At 40.2% G+C, this 15,620-nt stretch overlaps 1 protein-coding gene across 3 annotated transcripts in view; it reads left to right on the top strand.

Annotated features, from left to right (window-relative positions):
• Positions 1–15,620, top strand: part of LINGO2 (leucine rich repeat and Ig domain containing 2) — a 1,208,426-nt gene that overhangs the window by 905,826 nt on the left and 286,980 nt on the right. For all 3 annotated transcript variants that reach the window (XM_070400858.1, XM_070400856.1, XM_070400857.1), the window contains one exon: positions 4,132–4,290. The gene's annotated coding sequence lies outside the window, so the exon portion shown is untranslated. The remainder of the gene's footprint in view (positions 1–4,131; positions 4,291–15,620) is intronic.

Raw genomic sequence — 15,620 nt, 5'->3', positions numbered from 1 at the left:
TACCACTCCAAGTAAGCTGGGTAAGAGAGTGGTGTGGAAGAAAAAAGCATCATGGGTAAGGTACTCATCCAGACCCTACCATGATCTTAATACCTCTGGTAAGTTACCTAATTTTCCTGAGACTCAGATTTTCATCTGTAGGTTGACCAAAGGGCTCAAATTCAATTTGTAAGAACTTAGAATTAATTGACAGTACCACACTATCAATTAATTATACATATGTCCCAGTCCCATTATCCAAAGGCAGAATGCCCTTGGGCAAGTAACTTAAACTCTTTGATCCTATTTTCATTACTATACAATGGAAATTATTAAAAATACATGCTTTTCATGTTTTTTTGAGAAAATTAAATGAGAAACTGTATATGAAATAGATAGCAACTGCCACATAATGGTACCATCAATTTTTTTTGATGACCCTGGCCTTCTGGGAAATAACCTATGACTTTTATGTCTGATTAATTGAAGAAAAATAGGAATTTAGAAGTGACTGAAAAATGGGGGCACCTTCCCTTTTCCAATATCCTATATAATAAAAGGGTAATATGCAAATAGACCAAATGGCAGAACAACCAACCAACCAATCAAAGTGTAATATGCTAATGTTATGCTAAGGTTGCTCAACTGCTCGCTATGACGTGCACTGATCACCAGGGGGCAGATGCTCTGACCAGTAGGTTAGCTTGCTGCTGGGGTCCGGCTGATCAGGACTGAGCAGGATGGGCTGGACATGCCCTGGAGCCCTCCTGTGGTCCCTCCCTGGCCCAGTCGTGCACCAGTGGGGTCTCTCAGCCTGGCCTGTGCCTCTCGCAATCCAGGACCCCTCAGGGGATGTCGGAGAGCCAGTTTTAGCCTGGTCCTGCAGGCCACTCCCCTTAGGAGGACCCCAGATGCAGGGCTCATGGCTGGTGAGCTCTGCTGCGGCAGCGTGAGCCTCTCCCAATTGGGACTCATTGGGCGGGAGCCCACGGCAGGCACAGTGGGGCCGGGATGAGTGGGGGCGGCAGGTAGGAGCTGCAGGCGGCGTTGGACTACGGGTTTCGGCCCGATCCTTGCAGGCCACCCAGAGGGACCCCACCCATGCATGAATTCGTGCACTGGGCCTCTAGTCACTGATATAAGGGGACAGATGTGAAATTTCTAAGACAGAAAGTCTCATTGATAACCTACCTGTTACTACATTGTTAATGGTTACATTTTTGACATATATAGAGGCAAATGAGTGAGTTAGATACAAAGCTTGCAAAATATACCAACCAGTCATTTAACAAATGCACTGAGCTCACAGAATGTTGAGCAGTCCCAGTGACGTCAGCTACCCAGAGGGCTATGCAACATGCCTCCAGGGGGAAGATGAAGCACATGCCCCAGATACAGTTTAAAGAACAACATAACAACAAGGACAAATCAATAACCTATGAAATGAATGCCTAAGTGCTGAGGGGACCCTTTGTAAAGCTTTTTCAAAGCACCAAGATAACTAAAAGGATAGTAGCAGTGTGCATAAAGGAAGGCAAATAAGGCCATAACTCAATTACAGAGCACTTAAGGCCAGACAAAGAAACAAAAAACAGTTTGTGAATGTTTGAATTTCTTCTCCTTTTTTCAGTTTTTATTTTGGTCGTGTTTTGTTTAAAATTCATATACAACAGTGTTTTATCAATAGGTTCTGAATAACTTGCCCCATCTAGAATCACTTTGAATATTGTCAAAAATTTATTAAAATTTTTAAATTAAAATTATTGAAGTATAACTTACATGTAATCAAATGCATTTATTGAACATTTATTTTTAAAAGAATACACGTCTCTCTAAAATAAGAATAGCATTTATTTTGCATTTTTAACATTTTATTTATTAAATTGATTGGGTTACATTGGTCAACATGAACATATAGGTTTCATGTGTGGGTTTCTATATTACAAGATCTTGATTTTAAACTAGTCATCCAGTATTAAGCTGGATAAGATGAGAAAATAGAAGAAAATGAAACCATTTCAAAACCACATTGATTTTAGTGAAAATCACTTAATTCCTATGAGTATTTCAAAAAGAATTTTCTGCATGTTTTTTTTTTATTGCTAGTATATTTGAGAAGAAACTGAAAAAAATTATTTTAAGTATTTTTTGTTCTGAAAATTGTTATTAGAATAAAGTTTCAAACCAATGCAATAGAATAGGTGCTTCCAAAGCAAGTAGCTTTAAAAAATTCCTCAGCTTATAGTAAGTTTGGTAGCTTGGAGATTATGTTTATAAACACTTTAATATCATTTGATTGACCAATGTATGACTTCTTAAAATATCCTGCATGGTAGCAAAGAGGCCAAAAGTGTTACCACTCATGGAAACATATTTGTTTTATAAAGGGATTGATTTGATACCTTTCAGAATATCCTTAACAAAGAAAAGAAGTAATTTTTTGGCATGAAAAGGAACATTTTGCATCCAGAAGTTGACTAAAGTTTAGTTTAACAAATACAGGATTTCTTTTGCTGTACAAAGAAATCTTGTACTTGTTAAACTAAACTTTAGTCAACTTCTGGAAATTGGATCAATAAATTAGAAAATTGTGTGTGTGTGTGTGTGTGTGTGTATTTATGTGTGTCAGTAATAACACAAAAATGACGCTCCTGTTTTGAATTGCAGAATAGTCACTTTGTGTCCCAGTATTCGTGTCTTTTTTTTTTAAGGACTTATTTTGGAGTGTTGCATTTTAGTCTGAGATATGTGCTGGACTTCAGCCCTTGCCATTCTTGCTGCAGTGGCATAATAGGATCTCTTACTGCGGTATCTTTTAACCGAGTCTCCACATAACCCCTGGGAGTACGTGAATCTCTAGTCACAGGTGCATGAGGATATATCAGTTTGTGGCTTGTTAGAATCTGTCTTTGCACCTGTGCCCATGAATCTACAGAACAGCCACTCACATGCAGCCTCAGCACAAGCTCTCAGCCACTTCCTTCCCACTACTTAGAAAATAATAACAATAAATGTTTGTATATGTAGAACTAAATATAGTTGTAGTAGCTAAAAAATTCTAATAGTTATTAAAGGTTATCCTATAAGGACCAAGAAGCAAATCTGTTCATTAGTATCTTTCTAAATTTCTATTGAACAGAATTATTTGTGTGGCAGGTATGAGTGCAATTAAGAGCTGTGAATGGTGCATGGCGTTTTCTCCTTGAATGGAAGCTAAAAATGCTTACGAAGGTTAAACACCATATTTACTCATATGAACATAAATAGTTGAACAATTAGATATGTGGTAGGTTGCACCAAAATTAATTATCTAATTACTTTCCTGGGCTCTAGTGTCCAGACTCAGGCTACCACATGCTCACGTAGGTCACAGTCTCATAGTCTGTGTTTTGATGTAGATCACGGTTGCTGCCGAGTTTGCAGCACCTCACATGTGCCCCCCAAAGGAGTTCCTCAGGCCCTGTCTCCTTCAGAGACATTGCAGTCTTTATACCAGGAATGTTGACATTGACTGCAGTGTCAGAGCTCACTAAGGAAACTGTCCTGGATCTAGACCTTCGTATGGATTTTCTTCTAGATCAGTGGTCGGCAAACTGTGGCCCCTTGAGTGTGGCCCTTCCACAAAATACCACATGCTGGCGCGCACGCACAGTGCGATTGAAACTTTGTGGCCACACTGAAGGGGCCAAAGAGCCGCATGTGGCTCACGAGCCACGGTTTGCCGATCATGGTTCTAGATGCTAATTTTCCTCTGGGTTTTGCCCTGTTGAACCTCATTGCCTAGGTACCCTGAGATGATTATGAATAGGGTCAAAAATACTCTGAGTGCTCCTAGTGGTCACCTACAGGAAGGAGAAAGGGTACACACTATAAAATGTGTGAGCTTTAATATCAATAATGTTTATGGATACTGAGAACTCAAGTAGATCCATAATCACACGAAGAGGAGCATGTGCCAGACAGAAAGCGCCTTTGATGGGAAATAAACTTCAGCCTTCTGGCTTTAATGTTTATCAGCATCTTCAGAGGCATTTATGGCTCCTCACACATTTCTTTACTATTCCTTTATTGATTAAGTAGTGATGCCTTCTGGACCTAGGGCATGGTTCACTATTTTTCCATTAAAATGAAGGAATACCTTGTTTGTTGCAGGTTCGTTTCAAGCAGTTGGCTTGTGGGAATCTGAGAGACGCTGCTGTCCATGACATGTTGGAGTTATCATGATCAACTACTCAGTCTGGATTTCACCCAGTGGCCAGCAGATCTGCATGGTAGACAGCAAGGGTTGGATTTTTAAGAAGAGTAAACCAGGTAAGATTTGAGAGCAACATCTGATCCTTTATCACTTGCTCTAAGGCAGCTGTTCTCAACCTGTGGGTCGTGACCCCTTTGGGGGTCGAACGACCCTTTCACAGGGGTTGCCTAAGACCATCGGAAAACACATATATAATTACATATTGTTTTTGAGATTAATCACTATGCTTTAATTATGTTCAATTTGTAACAACGAAAATACATCCTGCATATCAGATATTTACATTACAATTTATAATAGTAGCAAAAATACAGTTATGAAGTAGCAACGAAAATAATTTTGTGGTTGGGGATCACCACAACATGAGGAACTGTATTAAAGGGTTGCGGCATTAGGAAGGTTGAGAACTATTTCTCTAAGGGCTTTTGTGTGCTGCCAAGCTGTATTGAATAACTTATAGCTTTTGCATTTTTTTTTCTAAGTCCACTGAATGGGTTGTTAAAGACTGCTGATCCCTTGGATTCAGGAGAATATATATAGTAATAATTGAGTCCTTTTTCTCAAGCGGAAAGAGCAGTTCTTTTCATATATGTGTAAAGCAGGCACAAGAATGCTATAGATGCTAGTTTAATGCAATAGCCCAAAATTGCAAGCTAAAGATACTTCCTCTTTAACCCACTATTCTGAACCACAATGGAATAAACACTTGTACTTTTGAAGGTGCAGTAGAGAATGTGTTGCCATTAAATATTTACATTATAGAAATGTATCAGTTCATAGCATGTGATCTTATAAATCACTTCAAGGTTACTCCAATTTAGAAGATTATAGTATTATTCTGCCTTTTATTTCTTTGAAAGTATTTATCATTCTAAATTGTTCATCTAAGCATTATTAAAAATGGTGATACAATGACATACTCTATTGTTATTGTGGCTTGTAGAATGTAAAACTTAGGTACTCTTTTCTACCTTTGTCTATTATGTTCTGTAAACAATTCTTAACTATTAACCATAGTTTGATCAGATCCTCTTTTCTTTTTCTTTAACTCTCTTCCTTCTCCATGATATAATTTAACCTTGTTATTAACAATTATCTGAGGAAACCACAGTTATTCTTGTTCTCTGACCTTAAGACCATTAAATATTTTACAACTTATTTGAATTTTATGCATTCAAAAGCAAGAGTTTCTTTTAATATCAACTATAGACACAAAAAGTATAAGTAAAATGCATTAATTTAGAAAAAATAAAGGAAGATTATTCTGGGCCACTTGACTTTTAAAGTGTTTTTTTATAACTATAATTTTCTTACTTTCTGAAAATAAGCTAAATGGAACTCAGTCCATAAGTTATAGCCTACAATAATCATTCGGATATAGATGTGAGCTTGCTTCTAAAGTATTTGAAAATAATTGGTTTTTCTAAAGTTTAGTAAATATCACTTCCCAATCCCCTAAAGACTTACTTGTCTATAAAATTACTTCTCATGAGAATACTAGCACAAAACTCCAGTAGTCACAATATTCAAATTTGTTGGAAATAGTACAGATCATGGCAGAAATGAGTTGAGTTGGTAGATGATTGTTGGTCCTGTTGAGTGGCAAGGTGGATTACTCACATTTAGAAGAGTTCTGCCAACCTGCCAGTAAAAGGGACATCGATATGCAGGGCACATTTGTGAGCTAAAACTCAATCTGGTTGCATGCTTCATAGCATTAGCATCTAGCAAATGATTATAGCAAGAATGCTTCATGGGAGATTTCCATATCACTAAGCTTTTAAGACTGATTCACTGATTCCAAAACAATGTCAGCCTGATGTTTATTTCAGTATTTTGAAGAACACTGGGTCCCATGCTAAAACACCATACATAGACAGAAAGAAAAAGGGGAGAAGGGAGAAAACTAAATCTATTGTGAAGGTAAATAATCGTGTGATAATACAATTATTTCTGTTTATTAATATCATCACAAAATGCTCTCCTCTGTTTGTCAGGTATGTATTTTTATTCTTTAGAAAAATCATCTTTCTAAAGAATCTGGATAAGTCATCAATGTAGACAAGAATGTACAGGTATTCTTGGCCCCAGTATTAGGGAACACAGCTTCCCTTTTCTCCATACAGCCTTTCGAAGAGCAAACTGTCGATTAGGAGCGCAGACATAGTCAGCCCCACGGTCCTGGATGGAAACACAGGACTGAGAAGGGCCCTCTGCACATAAAAGGCATTAAAGTAAATTGATGTATTTCCCTAGTTAAGTATATGTGACTTCATATATTTTCTTTTAAAACGAATAGAAAATTTATGTCCTCCGACTTTATATTAGTTTTGCATTCATTTTTGTTTTTTGTTGTAAGAATGACAGGTGCATTTTTTTTTTATGGTGATGCATGTTGGATTTTCCATAAAGTAAAAAGAGCCTCAAGATTTCCCAATTCTGTTTCTCAGAAGTTTATAACAAAGCCATAAAAATGTGCAATGTTCCTTCGCTTAAAGGCATTTTTTTTCTCTTCTTAAAGCATTTTAAAGCAAAGGTTTGCCCACCTCAGGATTATATTATATACAGGCGTGTACATAAGAGGAATAAAGGCAGGTAAGAATGTGAGATTTTTCAAAGCTCTGCTGATAATAGCATGCCCCGTGTAATGGGATATGCAGTCCCCAAGGTGGTTCATAAAAACATTTAAGTAGCACCTGTGTATGCGGGGTGGCCCTTCCTCTTTGCAGAGAGCAGTGAATGTTCTCACCCGTGCAAGTAATCTCATTCTGAGGTCTCCTGAGAACAAAATCTTGAAAACATAGTTGAGGCAGCTGATTCCATCATGAAAAGTCTCATGGAATCTGTAAGAAAAATGATTCCGGCAGGCGGTGGGGGAGTGGGAAAGGCAGTGGTTGCAGAAAGAAAAGATGAACTAAGAGCATTCAGTTCTGTGAGGGTAGCAATGCTGTGTGTTTCTCATCTGCTGGATCAGCAGTGGACAGTTCCTGCCCATCCTTGATCCTGTGCGTCTCCACCGAATGCTGACTAAATGGATGTCTCTCAGGAATAATTAGTAAAAAAAAAAAAAAAATCTGCATTTGCAACATTTCCTTTTTTAGAAATACTTTGAAAACTCTTCATGCATAGGATGAAAATAATTCGCCGGACATGTTTTTCAGTACACACACGGGCATACAAACACACAGAAACACACGCTAAATTCTCTCCCACCATGTGCTTGAAATGAAACCTCAGCTCCTGTTCTGGAATTTATGCTTCAGTTAAGATGGGGGCAGCTGCTCTCCTACTTTATTTCCCTTTGGAGACTTTTATCTCTCAGGCTTCATCCTTCCCTTCGCCGTTTTACCAGCACATCCATCACTTGCTTCCCTCCTCAGGAACACAGCACACATCGCCCCGCACCGTTTTATGGCTAGAAGCAAACCTACCCTCCTTGGCAGGTACTGCTTACTTAAACCTAATTAAGCCATTCTGCTGAAAATATCACGTCCTTTCCATCACCACGCATATTTGGTTAAAATAGTAGGAAACACTTTAAAGCTTGGAAAATAACTGAGGAAGAAAGCCCTGAAAGACACACAAAATGAATGAAAGCGAACTTCAGCCCAGCCTTCTTTGTCACAATCCTCTAATGAGCCAGAGCACGTGAACACCTCTGCCAGAGGAAACACCTAACTCACAGCGTCACTTTAACTCCAATTATTTCATTGAAAGTTACCATTGTCATAGGCTCCCCAATAGTACACCAGACTCATCATTTTGTATGACTGAGTCATCTATTTTCAGAGAAGTTCTCTTATAGTCTGGGAAAAATCCAGCAATTTCTTTTGAGTAAGTGTACTCAAGGAAATGTAGCTATGACTCACCAAAATGCAGTATTCTTGAGACCAGGGTCGTTGTCTTTCTTCTCTGAGACCGTGATCATAGAGCTGCATACATATTCAATACCCAGAGCTGACTAGGGAATGAATGAGTGAAAATCAAAACTTGTGCTTCAGATCAAAATCCTAACTTTTGTGTTTTTAACAGTAGGAAATATCTCCGTCTTTTGTTAGGGGCCAATTGGTATTTGGTTCATCCTGACCATTGCTAGATCAAGGGTATCTGATCCTCTTATAGTTTACTGCCCTTACCTAGTAATAGGCATTTTAAAATCACATAGTGACCTGTGCTATTACCGAAATATTAAGGGTATAAAATATTTAATGTAAAATAAGGGAACAAAAAAACAGATATTCGTTCATTAAATGTCTCATTGCCTTTATAAATAAAGTACGGTTTTCTTTCACATGCTGTCACCAATTTTGAGTTTTTATTTTTATAGACCTCAAGTGCTTGAGAGAGAAAAGTAACATTCTGAATCTTTGCATGCTGTTGGCTGTGGATTTCTCTGGGCAGAAGTCACTGGAAGGCTGCATCCTAGACAGCTACCCTCTTCTGTTTTGAAGAGGCAGACTATAGCAAAATGTGGTTGAAAATATACTATCAGGTTAACAGACATTGACTTTAAGTAAGGCTTAGAGTGAATCCCAACTCTGACACTTAACATTTATGTGATCTTGGGCCTCTTCTTATCTCTCAAGACTCAGGCCTCCCGTGCACGAACCTTAGTTGGCCTCATTACTGTTGCACAGTGTTTGTCGCGCCCTGCCATGTGTATCTGGCCAACTGTCATTTGTCTTTCTTGACCCCAACATCTGATTCTCTCAGTAGAATGCGAGTCCTCTAAGGCAGGGAGCAGTTCTTATTCATCTCTGTTTGTATCTCACAGAACTGGCAAGTGTATGCCTTTTGCTCTCAATTATATGAAGACTAACTCAGATAATTCTTTGTCAATTCTGATGACTGGAAATCAAACCCTGTTCTCCCACTTGCCTTACATAGCTGAAGTGCCATTATGGGATGGTTGAAAAGAACAGCGAGGTCTACAATGTCTAGTAAAAACGTTGTGGGCTGGAAAATATGATGTAAATTATCAGGATTGAAAATATGAGTTCTATCTCCAGCACTGGAAATATTGCAGATGGAATTGAAATGTGACTCAAAAATGTGATTTTATAAAAATGATAGCAATTCAAAGTAGATTGAAAACTAATTGTGATAGGAAAGTTTTAAGGGTTTAAATCTATTTTCATGATTCTATGGTACTGGAATTTAGCTAGGCTTTAAATCTCAGGAAATTTCATCCAGTATATCCTACTTGGATTAAACCGTCATCCACATCACATATATGCCATCTCTGTCTAGACTTCTAATCTAAAAAGTCTTAAAATTGAAGACTAACCCCTCACAATGTTAGCTATACCTGTGAGAAAGTTTGTTCCCATCATTCCATGACTAGTAAAGTGTACCTAAAGTCTTGGATGTCAACATTCTTCTTTCTTGACACATAATTTTCCTAGTTCTGCCATGCAAGTGAAAAGTATAATAAATGGAACCACAAGTATTACAAAAAAATCCATATGTAATAATTGAGGTACAAAGAGTACATTATTTCAGTTATTGGGAGTAAGACTGTAAATATTAGAAATGTCATGGGTGTGCAGTAACTCAAAGCACTGTATATGGGCTTTAGAGTTGACTTCTAGCAAAGCTGACACACTGGAAAGGCTTCAACAAATTTCAAGCCCAGAATCCCAACTTCTAGTAATTCTCAAATATGTACCTAACTCTCCTTCCCTGTTTCTGAGCATCTCTGGACATAGTTAATGCAAATTAGATGATCAAAGCTGATATAATGTAAGCGAAGGAAGTATAGTTATTATAATACAATGTCTAGGCTAATTTATTATAACTTTTATTCAAAACTAGAGGCCTGGTGCACGGATTCATGCACCGGTGGGGTCCCTCGGCCTGGCCTGTGGGGATCAGTGGACCTCCGTGCCACCGCAGCCCGGCTTTACCCACCAGCTCATCAGGCTCCAGCCCACTGTCCACGACAATCCCGCACAGTACAAAGTAATGCGCAAAGCGGCAGGTGGCCGGGGAGGAGCCCAAGCCCAGGCCAGGCGCTGTGCTGCTCCTGCTCATCCTGGCCCAGCTGCACCTGCCACTGTTGCTGCTTGGTAGGCTCACTACCGCTCCACTATGGTGTCCACGCACCTGTCCTAGGGCAACTGGCGCGCCAATGACCATGTAGCCGCTGCTCATCATCACAGCCTTGTTCCTTGTGCGGCACTGGAGAAGTGGCTGTGGGCTCACGCCCGATCAGTCTAGATGCCTAGACTGGAAGCCATGAGCTTGGCGCCCATTGGTCAGCTGAACAGCACTCCTGCTGTGGGAGCCCACTGACCACCAAGGGGCAGCTCCTGCATTGAGTGAACACATGCTTCCCCAGCAGAAAGGGGAGTGTTTTATCCATTGATCTTTCATCAAATAGAACACTTGATTAAGCCAGAACCTTCTGAAATACATGATTAGAAGATCTTAAAAAAAAAAAAACTGTCCTGAAAGGGATGGTAAATTATAGTTTGATCTCATTTGTCCTAAATTCTGTTCATCATTCACCCATGAGTTATAGCCGATTCACCCTTGTGAGATATGCCGCATAATCAGTTCTCAACAATCTGTTGCATTTACTAAGAAAGAACCACATCTTGGAAATGACTGTTTCAAATGGTAGTCTCCTAATAATCAGAAGGTAAATGCATAAAGCATCTTTCTCACCGCCAAGTCTTATATCCCACCCGGTGAGGCAGTGGCTGCCCTCTGCGTCTGGCATGCTTTGTGAGATGTAATGAAGAGCAGGATTTAAGCGGAACTCTGGGACGGGACACTGAAGTTCCCCCAAATATGTTGGTTATACTGATCAATAGCACATTCAGTGTGCCTTTTCCACAGGCATGTTGTTTCTTGTCTGGACACTGTTACAGGTTCAAGCAAATGTTTTTCACATGCTACTAGTAAACCCAGTGACTGTGGTTTGAATATGCCAGGGAGGCACTTACAATGTAAGTTTAGAAACAAATCTGTCACAAATCAAGTAATGCTAGATGTATAGATGTGAATGCAAATATCTGCTATACTTGCCTTAATATAGGAACAAAGTGTATCATTTATGACATCACTCTCCTCTGTATTAGCTTCTTTCCCCATCACTATATTTCCCCTGCCAGACTATATACATCCTAAGGTTGGGCACTGGTTCATTCCTATTGAGCAGTCATCATTCCTATAATAGTGCCTGGCAAATGGGAATCCTTTGCTAATGATTGAATGAGGTTTTATAAATGTCTGGCACCTAATAGTCCCTTAACTTGTTCTTATAAATAACTGAATTAATGAAATTATGAAAGAATGGGTAGTGAAATGTTTTAAAAGTCACAAATGTGACTTTTAATGGCTAAAATAAAATAATATGCTCTTCGTATTTACTTTAGAAATCAATTACACTGGAAATTCTTATTCTAATATTGCATTTGACACATTGGAAGTAAAATTTCTTGCCAATATTTTCAAATTGCACACTCTATTAATTTTTTTACAATAAAATGATCTTCCTGCTGGCAAAGAGTGACATTTATAGGGTACTTTGTATTAATTCTACCTTATTCTGCCCATACCTCCACAGTCACCTAATTTTTTTTTTTGTAACTCTCACCATGGTTGAAAAGAAATTAAAGCAGGTACTTTTCACAGTTTGCAGGATATTTAATAAAATTCATAAAAAGGACTATTACAATAATTATAATAAGCATTATATTGTTTCTGTTACTGTTATTAATGAGGGAGGGGGAAATCCGTGCTATAGTTGTTACGTAGGAAAACTTAACTATCCTAATCTGATTCAATTCAAGGTCTGACTATCCCAGAGAAGATTCCAACACTGGCCCAGTGGCTTGTAGGGAAACTTGCATTTTGAGTTTTCTGATCAAAAAGTCAGTACAGAAAGCTGGGCAGTGGTCTCATTACCCACTAATCATTGCTTGCCTTGTGCAGGAAGAATGAGCCATTCTTTCATTCTTTGTGGAATGGACAAGAGCACCAGGTCTATTTACTCCTGGGCACATAAGGACCTGCCCCCCAAAACATTACCAGCTCTTCAGGTCACCTCGACATCTAATAACTTTCAGGTGTTTTACCTCCACTCTCAATCCTCCACAATGAAGAAGAGCAAAGAGATGTTGTCTTCTTTTTTTAAAACTACTTTATTGAGATATGATTGGCATGCAAGAAAGCTGTATACTCTTAATGTATACCACTTGACGAGTTTGAGGATAAGTATACACTCATGAAGCCATCACCACCATCAAGGCCGTACACATAAGGGATGTTCTCTTAATTGGCATTAAACTAGAAGTACCTATTTATAAAGGAAATCACACAAGAATGATCTTGCAGTTATCTAATAACTTCAATAGTAGTTCTAAGTGTTTATTTGTAAGCCCTTAATTTCACAACCTCCTAACATTATTTGGTTTCTTTGCATGTTTGTGTCCTCATATAACCCTACATTTATATTTGTTATAGTCATTAAGACACAAAATTATATTTTTGAACATATTTAAATTCCTTAGTTATACTGATACCTCCTTGTGGGCACTGTTGCAACTGATTTACTTTATTAGATAGCCCAGTACCTAATAAAGTGCTAAACATTTGGTATCTCCCCAATAAATGTTTGCTGAATTAATGAATGAGAGCTTTCTGCACACTACTTTTGCATCATTTTCAGATGCCCATTCTTTGACTATCACCGTATCTTCAAGTAACTTTGAAATTCTGGTTATCACTCCATTTAACTTTCATTTGAAAATCACCCAGAAAAATATTTATTAATATCTACTATGTCATAACATAGAGCTGTGCTTCTCAGGCCTGTTATATTCCTTTCATTGTCCTGAAAAAAAATTCAATCTAGATGCAGAGACAAGACAAAACCTCATAAAGAACTAAATTAAGAAGTGATGGGGTAAATGATTAAGAGTGAAATGAACATCATAAATGATATGAATATAATGTGTTCTATGATTATGCCTACACTAGTCCATTCCAGATTTATACCAGGACAAGCCTGTGCTTGTTGGGGCGACTGCCAGAATTGGTGTGTTGGAAAGACTGCTTCCTGAGAGAATACAGTCTAAACACAAAGAATCAGCAGACAAACCTAACCCGATAACTAAGTCTTAGTCATCAGAGGGAGGCGTGATATGATGAGCTTCTTGAATGTGTCCCTAACATTTCCGTTCACCACTGACTCATATGAGAATGTTAGGGAGAAGGAGAGAACTGTGACATAGAACTGAAAATTACTCTGTAAGATATTCATATTCATGGGACATTACTCTCATATCTATAATATACTGGGCACAAAGTTTGTGTCCTTAAAAGAGGAGAACAAAACGAGATGGAGATATTGTCTTCACTTTGCCTCAGAAATACTGTTCAGTTTGGGAAACTGGAGGGTGCAGTTACGCACTGGGTAATAAGATCCCCACACAGGGAGTGTCTGGAAGAATCCCAGGTGTCATGCAAAGGCATCAGTACCTAGTGGCAGTAATAGTACCTAACTGGAATATCAGTGTTATGGACAAAGAGGGAGGAAGGGGCAGAAGAGAGGAGCAGGGGCTAGACATATCTTTGAGTCTATGTTGACTCTGGTGATAACTGAAAATACCAGGAGCGCACTCAGCAGTGGGAATTAGCAAGTGATAGGTTCCATCCATAATAAACATTTGGAGGAAAGTGAGGTAACTGAGCTGTGTAGCAATCTGGGAAAGGCTTATGAAGCAGGAAGAACTGGATCTGGATCAATAAGAGATAAAGTAGTGGAGGCAATGGTATTAAAAGACAAAGCTGAGCACCCAAACTGTGTGGGTCAGTGGTTGAGTGTTGACCTATGAACCAGAATTTCACGGTTCTATTCCCAGTCAGGGCACATGACCAGGTTGTGTGCTCGATCCCCAGTGTGAGGTGTGCCGGAGGCTGCCAGTCAGTGATTCTCTCTCATCATGTATGTTTCTCTCTCTCTCTCCTTCTCCCTTCTTCTCTGAAATCAATAAGAATATTTTAAAATCCTATATAATAAAACCCTAATATGCAAATTGACTGGAAAACCAGTAGAATGATCGATCACTATGAGGGCTCTGACCACCAGGGGGCAGATGCTCAATGCAGAAGCTGCCCCCTGGAGGTCAGTGTGCTCCCACAGGAGGAGCGCTGCTCAGCCAGAAGCCTAGCTCACAGCTGGCGAGCACAGCAGCGATAAGGAGTGAGGAGTCCCAGACTGCGAGTGCCCCAGACTGCGAGAGGGATATCTGACTGCCAGCTTAGGCCTGATTCCCTATTCCCCGAGGGGTCCCAGACTACAAAAGGGTGCAGGCCAGGCTGAGGGGCCCCCAACCCACTCCCACTCCCCAGTGCATGAATTTCGTGCACCAGGCCTCTAGTCCTATCTAATAAAAGACAAAAAGGGTAATTGACCATACCTTCGCTATGCTTCCCATTGGCTAATCAGGGCGCTATGCAAATTAACCGCCAACAAAGATGGCGGCTGGCAGCCATGCAGCTGAAGCGAGCAGGAGGCTTGCTTGCTCCAGTGATGGAGGAAGCCAATGTTCCCTGCCTGCCGCAGCCCGGCTCTGAGCTCTGAAAGCAACAAAGTTTCAATTATAGAAGCTAAACAAACCCCAGATATCTGCGTTTAGCCAGCCGTGGCCATGGAGCTGGAGCTGGCTCTTAGCTGCAGTGATGCCAACAAAGTTTCAATTATAGAAGCTAAACAAACCCCAGATATCTGCTTTCAGCAGGCTGTGGCCTCAGAGCTGGAGTGAGTAAGAGCCAGCTCTCAGCTCCAGTGACAGCAACAAAGTTTCAATTATAGAAGGTAAATAAATCCCAGAATAAATAAAAAAGAAAAAAAGGGGGAGGGTGGGAGCTTCAGTCACCGGCCAGCCTGAAAATGGCCCTCAGCCCCTCACCCAGACTGGCCAGGCACCCCAGTGGGCCCCCAACCCTAAAGGGGGTGTGGCCAGCCTGAAAACAGCCATCAGCCCCTCATCCAGGCTGGCCAGGCACCCCAGTGGGGACCCCCAACCTGAAGGGGGTGTGACCAGCTGCAAATAGCCATCATCCCCTCACCCAGGCTGGCCAGACACCCAAGCAGGACCCCAACCCTGATCCGGGACACCTTTCAGGGCAAACCAGCCGGCCACCATCCGTGCACCAGGCCTCTATCCTATATAGTAAAAGGGTAATATGCAAACTGACCCTAACAGCAGAAAGACTTGGAATGACTGGTCACTATGACACACACTGACCACCAAGGGGCAGATGCTCAATGCAGGAGTTGCCCTCTGGTTGTCAGTGCATTCCCACATGGGGGAGCTCTGCTCAGCCACAATCCAGGCTGATGGCTGCCAGTACAGCGGTGGTGGTGGGAGCC

Source organism: Myotis yumanensis, unplaced genomic scaffold, assembly GCF_028538775.1.
Source record: "Myotis yumanensis isolate MYYU_CA2020_CCGP unplaced genomic scaffold, mMyoYum1.0.hap1 SCAF_21, whole genome shotgun sequence".
Classification (NCBI taxonomy): Eukaryota; Metazoa; Chordata; class Mammalia; order Chiroptera; family Vespertilionidae; genus Myotis; species Myotis yumanensis.
Note: the sequence above shows the minus strand (reverse complement) of the source record. Positions and strands in the feature narration are given on the sequence as shown.